This window comes from Pongo abelii, chromosome 20, assembly GCF_028885655.2.
Source record: "Pongo abelii isolate AG06213 chromosome 20, NHGRI_mPonAbe1-v2.0_pri, whole genome shotgun sequence".
NCBI classification, from domain to species: domain Eukaryota; kingdom Metazoa; phylum Chordata; class Mammalia; order Primates; family Hominidae; genus Pongo; species Pongo abelii.
The window spans coordinates 4155331-4161878 of record NC_072005.2 but is presented as its reverse complement, the minus strand read 5'-3'; positions in this window follow the sequence as shown (position 1 = coordinate 4161878).

Here is a 6548-nt window from a genome sequence, read left to right as displayed (position 1 = left end):
CCTTGGTCTAGCGGTGACGCCAGCGTCTATGAAGACGCCCGTTGCCAGGTGGACTGTGGTCCAGCGGTAGCATCAGTGTCAAGGGAAAACACCTGCTACTTAGCAGACTGGGAAAGGTGGGGGGGGGGGGGGCGGGTCTCCCTTTCCCCAGGGGAGTTTAGAGAAGACTCTGCTCCTCCACCTCTTGTAGAGGGCCTGACATCAGTCAGGCTCGCCCGCAGTTATCCGGAGGCCTAACCGTCTCTCTGTGATGCTGTGCTTCAGTGGTCACACTCCTAGTCCGCCTTCATGTTCCATCCTGTACACCTGGCTCTGCCTTCTAGATAGCAGTAGTAAATTAGTGAAAGTACCAGAAGTCCCTGATATGCAGAAATAATGGCGTAAGCTGTCTTTCTCTCTGTCTCCTCTCCCTCTCTGCCTCGGCTGCCAGGCAGGGAAGGGCCCCCTGTCCAGTGGACAAGTGACCCACGTGACCTTACCTATCATTGGAGGTGACTCACATTCTTTACCCTGCCCCTTCTGCCTTGTACCCAATAAATAACAGCGCAGCCAGACATTCGGGGCCACTACCGGTCTCTGCGCATTGGTGGTAGTGGTCCCCCAGGCCCAGCTGCCTTTTCTCTTATCTCTTTGTCTTGTGTCTTTATTTCTACACTCTCTCGTCGCCGCACACAGGGAGAGACCCACCGACCCTGTGGGGCTGGTCCCTACACAGACCCCAAGAGAGGGTTCTTGGATCTCATGTAAGAAGGAATTCAGGCGAGTCCACAGTGCAAAGCAAAAACAAGTTTATTTAGAAAGTAGATGAATAAAAGAATGGCTACTCCACAGACAAAGCAGCCCCAAGGGCTGCTGGTTGCCCATGTTTATGGTGATTTATTGATGATATGCTAAACTAGGGGTGGATTATTCATACCTCCCTTTTGTAGACCATATAGAGTAACTTCTTGATGTTGCTGTGGCAATTGTTTATTTATTTATTTATCTTTTGAGGAGTCTTGCTCTGTTGCCCAGGCTGACGGGCAGTTGTGCGATCTTGGCTCACTGCAACCTCCTCCTCCAGTGGTGCGATCTTGGCTCACTGCAGCCTCCACCTCAGGGTTCAAGTGATTCTCCTGCCTCAGCCTCCCAAGTAGCTGTGATTGCAGGCACGTTCCACCATGCCTGGCTAATTTTTGTGTTTTTAGTAGACACAGGATTTCATCATGTTGGCCAGGCTGGTCTCGAACTCCTGACCTCAAGTGATCCGCCCATCTGAGCCTCCCAAAGTGCTGGGATTACAGGTGTGAGCCACCACGCCCAGCCTGCCACAGTATTTGTAAACTGTCATGGCGCTGGTGGGAGTGTAGCAGTGAGGACGACCACAGGTCATTCTTGTCCCCATCTTGGTTTTGGCCGGCTTCTTCACTGCAAACTGCTTCATCAGCGAGGTCTTTATGACCTGTATCTTGTGCCAACCTCCTATGTCATCCTGTGACTCAATATGCCTTAATCGTCTGGGAATGCAGCCCAGTAGGTCTCAGCCTTGTTTTACCCAGCCCCTACTCAAAATGGAGTCGCTCTGCTTCAAATGCCTCTAACAAGATGACCTGCTCACTAAATGCGGACCCATGAGAGAACAAGACCTCAGACTCCAGCCAGGCAAGGTGGCTCACCTCTGGTAACCCAGCACTTTGGGAAGCTGAAGTGGGAGGAGTGATTGAGCCCCGGAGGTCAAGACCAGCCTGGGTAACATAGCAAGACCCCATCGCTACTTTAAAAAAGAAAAAAGAGAAGACACAAGATTCCCGTCCTCACAGGGATCACTGTCTGATGGGACAGACAGACAATAGACAAAAAAAGACCATTTCGGGGCATGGGGAATGATCAGAATGTTAGGGAAACAGGCGCATAGGAGAGCCAGGGTGACACCATTTTAAAATCAACTCCATTTTTTTTTTTTTTTTTTTGAGACAGAGTCTCTTTGTGTCACCCAGGCTGGAGTGAAGTGGCTCGATCCCCGCTCATGGCAACCTTCGCCTCCCGGGTTCAAGTGAATCTCCTGCCTCAGCCTCCCAAGTATCTGGGATTACAGGCACGCACCACCACACCTGGCTAATTTTTGTATTTTTAGTAGAGACGGGGTTTCGCCATTTTGGCCAGGCAGGTCTTGAACTCCTGACTTCAGGTGATCTGCCCACCTCGGCCTCCCAAAGTGCTGGGATTACAGGCATGAGCCACTGCACCTGGCCAAAAATCAACTCCATCTTAAAATTAACAAGGCACATTCGCTGCCAGTCACGACCCAGGGTCATAAGATGTTTACAATTGAGAAAACATCTTAAAAATGCCTAGGAAGACACACTCCTACAACGATGGAAGGTCCAGATGTCCTGATATCGCATAGCAATGTATGCTTTTAAGATCGTTATAGTCACCAGGCGCGGTGGCTCATGCCTGTAATCCCAGCACTTTGGGAGGCCGAGGAGGGTGGATCACCTGAGGTCAGGAGTTCGAGACCAGCCTGGTCACCATGGCCACCATGGTGAAACCCCATCTCTACTAAAAATACAAAAATTAGCCAGGCATGGTGGTGGGAACCTGTAATCCCAGCTACTTGGGAGGCTGAGGCAGGAGAATTGCATGAACCCAGGAGGCTGAGGTTGCAGTGAGCTGAGATCGAGATTGTGCCACTGCACTCCAGCCTGGGCGACAGAGCGAGAATCCATCTCAGAAAAAAAAAAAGAAAAGTAAAAAAGAAAAAGATATCGGCCATGGTGGCTCACGCCTGTAATCCCAGCACTTTCGGAGGCCGACGTGGGCGAATCACCTGAGGTTGGCAGTTTGAGACCAACCAGACCAACATGGAGAAACCCCGTCTCTACTAAAAATACAAAATTAGCCAGGCGCGGTGGTGCAGGTCAGGAGTTCAAGACCAACCAGACCAACATGGAGAAACCCCGTCTCTATTAAAAATACAAAATTAGCTGGGTGTGGTGGTGCATGCCTGTAATCCCAGCTGCTTGAGAGGCTGAGGCAGGAGAATCACTTGAACCCGGGAGACGGAGGTTGCGGTGAGTTGAGATCGCACCATTGCACTCCGGCCTGGGTGACAAGAGTGAAACTCCATCTCAAAAAAAAAAAAAGAAAGAAAGAAAGAAAATATCATTATAGTCATGGTGTAATGTACTCAGGCACTAAAATGGCAAGGATATGTATGTACATTTTTTGAGACAGGGTCTCGCTCTGTCACCTAGGCTGGAGTACAGTGACGCAATCATAGCTCACTGCGGCCTCCACTTGCCGGCTCAGGTGATCCTCCACCTCAGCCTTCCGAGTAGCTGGAGCTATAGATACCACCACACCTGGCTAATATTTTGCAGTTTTTGTAGAGACAGGGTTTCGCCATGTTGCCCAAGCTGGTCTGGAAATCCTGAGCTGAAGTGATCCGCTGGCCTCAGCCTACCAAAATGTTAGAATTACAGGTGTGAGCCACCACACCCAGCCAGGATAACTTTCTTTAAGTCGACAAAGTACTACATTTTCTCACGCTGTCAGCCCAACCGCACGTGGACATAGCTTTCACACAGATAAGACCACTATATAAGAAAAACTTAAAACCGGTTGGACACGGTGGCTCACATCTGTAATCCCAACACTTTGGGAGGCCGAGCTGGGAGGATCACTTGAGCTCAGGAGTTCAAGGCCAGCCTGGCCAACATGGTGAACCTCGTCTCCACTAAAAATATAAAAATTAGCTGGGCGCGGTGGTACATGCCTGAATCCCAACTACTCAGGAGACTGAAACAGGAGAATCACTTGAACCTGGGAGGTGGAGGTTGCAGTGAGCCAAGATCGTGCCACTGCACTCCAGCCTGGGTGACAGAGCAAGACTCTGTCTCAAAAAAAAAAAAAAAAAACCCTTAAAACAAAGACAAGGTGTTCCTCCTCTTGTTTTCTGAGGATGCCCTACTTTGTAACTGAGTAGCTTTCTTTTTTTTTTTTTTTTTTTTTTGAGAAGGAGTTTTGCTCATGTTGCCCGAGCTGGAGTACAATGGTACAATCTCGGCTCACCGCAACCTCCGCCTCCCAGGTTCAAGCGATTCTCCTACCTCAGTCTCCCAAGTAGCTGGGATTACAAGCATGTGCCACCACGTCCGGCTAATTTTGTATTTTTAGTAGAGACAGGGTTTCTCCATGTTGGTCAGGCTGGTCTCGAACTCCTGACCTCAGGTGATCCACCTGCCTCAGCCTTCCAAAGTGCTGGGATTACAGGTGTGAGCCACCGTACCTGGCCAACTGAGTAGCTTTCAATAAACTCTCCTTTTTCCTTGCACTCTGAAACTCCTCTGGAATTCCTTCCTGCACGAGATCCAGGAACCCTCTCTTGGGGTCTGGATAGCACCGCTTTTTCTTTCTTCTTTTTTTTTTTTTTGAGATGGAGTCTCACTCTGTCGCCCAGGCGGAGTGCAGTGGCTCGAGCTCAGCTCACTGCAACCTCTGCCTCTCAAGTTCAAGCAATTCTCCTGCCTCAGCCTCCCGAGTAGCTGGGACTACAGGCGCCCACCACCACGCCCGGCTAATATATATATTTTTGTATTTTAGTAGAGACGGGGTTTCACCATGTTGCCCAGGCTGGTCTCGAATTCCTGAGCTCAGGCAATCCTCCCGCCTCAGCCTCCCAGAGTGCTAGGATTACAGGCATGAGCCACCGTGCCCGACCCTTTCTTCTTTTTTTCAGATGGAATCTCGCTCTTGTCGCCCAGGCTGGAGTGCAGTGGCATGATCTTGGCTCACTGCAACCTCCGCCTCCCGGGTTCAAGCGATTCTCCTGCCTCAGCCTCCAGAGTAGCTGGGATTACAGGTGCCCACCCCCACGCCCGGCTAATTTTTGTACTTTTAGTAGAGTTGGGGTTTTGCCATGTTGGCCAGGCAACTCAAACAGGAGTTTGAGACTCCTGACCTCAGGTGATCCACCCGCCTTGGCCTCCCAAAGTGCTGGGATGACAGGTGTAAGCCCCCGCGCCCGGCCAGGGACCCCTTTTTCTGGTACCGGGAAGGCAATAATATGGGACAAGGAACGGTGTTAAATAAAGTTTACAGGAAGCCATTGGTTTGGACTGAGTTCCTGCACTAGGGCCCAAAAGACTAAACCAAAATAAAGTCCCTTAGGCAGAAGTTTTACACCACCAAGCTGAAACTAAGTTGTTTTTCTGGTTTTCCAAGAAATCGAGAACTGGAAGGAAGTGGGAAGAGAGAGAGAGAGAGAGAGGGAGAGAGAGAAAGGGAGGGAATAGTCAAATCCATGAACAGAGGCGGGCGGATCACCTGAGCTCAGCAGTTCAAGACCAGCCTGGCCAACATGGTGAAACCCCATCTCCACTAAAATACAAAAAATTAGCGGGGTGTGGCGGCGGGTGCCTGTAATCCCAGCTACTTGGGAGGCGGCTGACTCACGAGAATTGCTTGAACCTGTGAGGTGGAGATTGCAGTGAGCCCAGATCGTGCCACTGCACTCCAGCCTAGGCAACAGAACCAGACTCTGTCTCAAAAAAAAAAAAAGAACGCCAGGCACTGTGGCTCATGACTGTAATCCCTGAACTTTGGGAGGCGGGTGGATAACGAGGTCAGGAGATTGAGACCATCCTGGCCAACATGGTGAAACCCTGTCTCTACTAAAAATACAAAGATTAGCTGAGCAAGGTGGCACACGCCTGTAGTCCCAGCTACTTGGGAGGCTGAGGCAGGAGAATCGCTTGAACCCAGGAGGTAGAGGCTGCAGTGAGCCAAGATTGTGCCACTACACTCCAGCCTGGGTGACAGAGTGAGACTGTCTCAAAAAAAAAAAAAAAAAGTCCCTGAACAGGTCTGTTTCAGCCAGCACGATAAAGTCTCCTTTGCTCTAAACTTGACAAGAAAAGTAACTTTGAAAAGACCAATCCACTTTTTGTTTTCTATTTCTGCTTTACTCAGCCTTTTTGTGTCTATAAAACCAACCTCTTTTTCAGTGAGCTGAGATCACCACTGCACTCCAGCCTGGGCGACAAGAGTGAAACTCCGTCTCAAAATAAATAAATAAAACCTGCTTTGAAAAAGTGGAAGGTTTGGCTGGGCATGGTGGCTCATGCCTGTAATCCCAGCACTTTGGGAGGCTGAGGTGGGCGGATCATGAGGTCAGGAGTTCAAGACCAGCCTGGCCAACATGGTGAAACCCCATCTCTACTAAAAATACAAAAATTAGCCGGGTTTGATGGTGGGCGCCTGTAGTCCCAGCTACTTGGGAGGCAGAGGCAAGAGAATCGTTTGAACCCGGGAGGCGGAGGTTGCAGTGAGCCAAGACCACGCCACTGCACTCCAGCCTGGGCGACAGAGCATGACTCTGTCTCAGAAAAAAAAAAAAAAAGTAGAAGGTTTAACAGACTTTAAAAAGAAAGAAAAAGAACCCCTAATGTTGTCTGCTCAGCTCATGGAAACATTCTGAAACTGGTCCAATTGTTCCATAAAACGAATACTTATGATTATTTGAATAAACATAGAAATGGATCCTCCCTAGTCTTAAAACTTGAAAC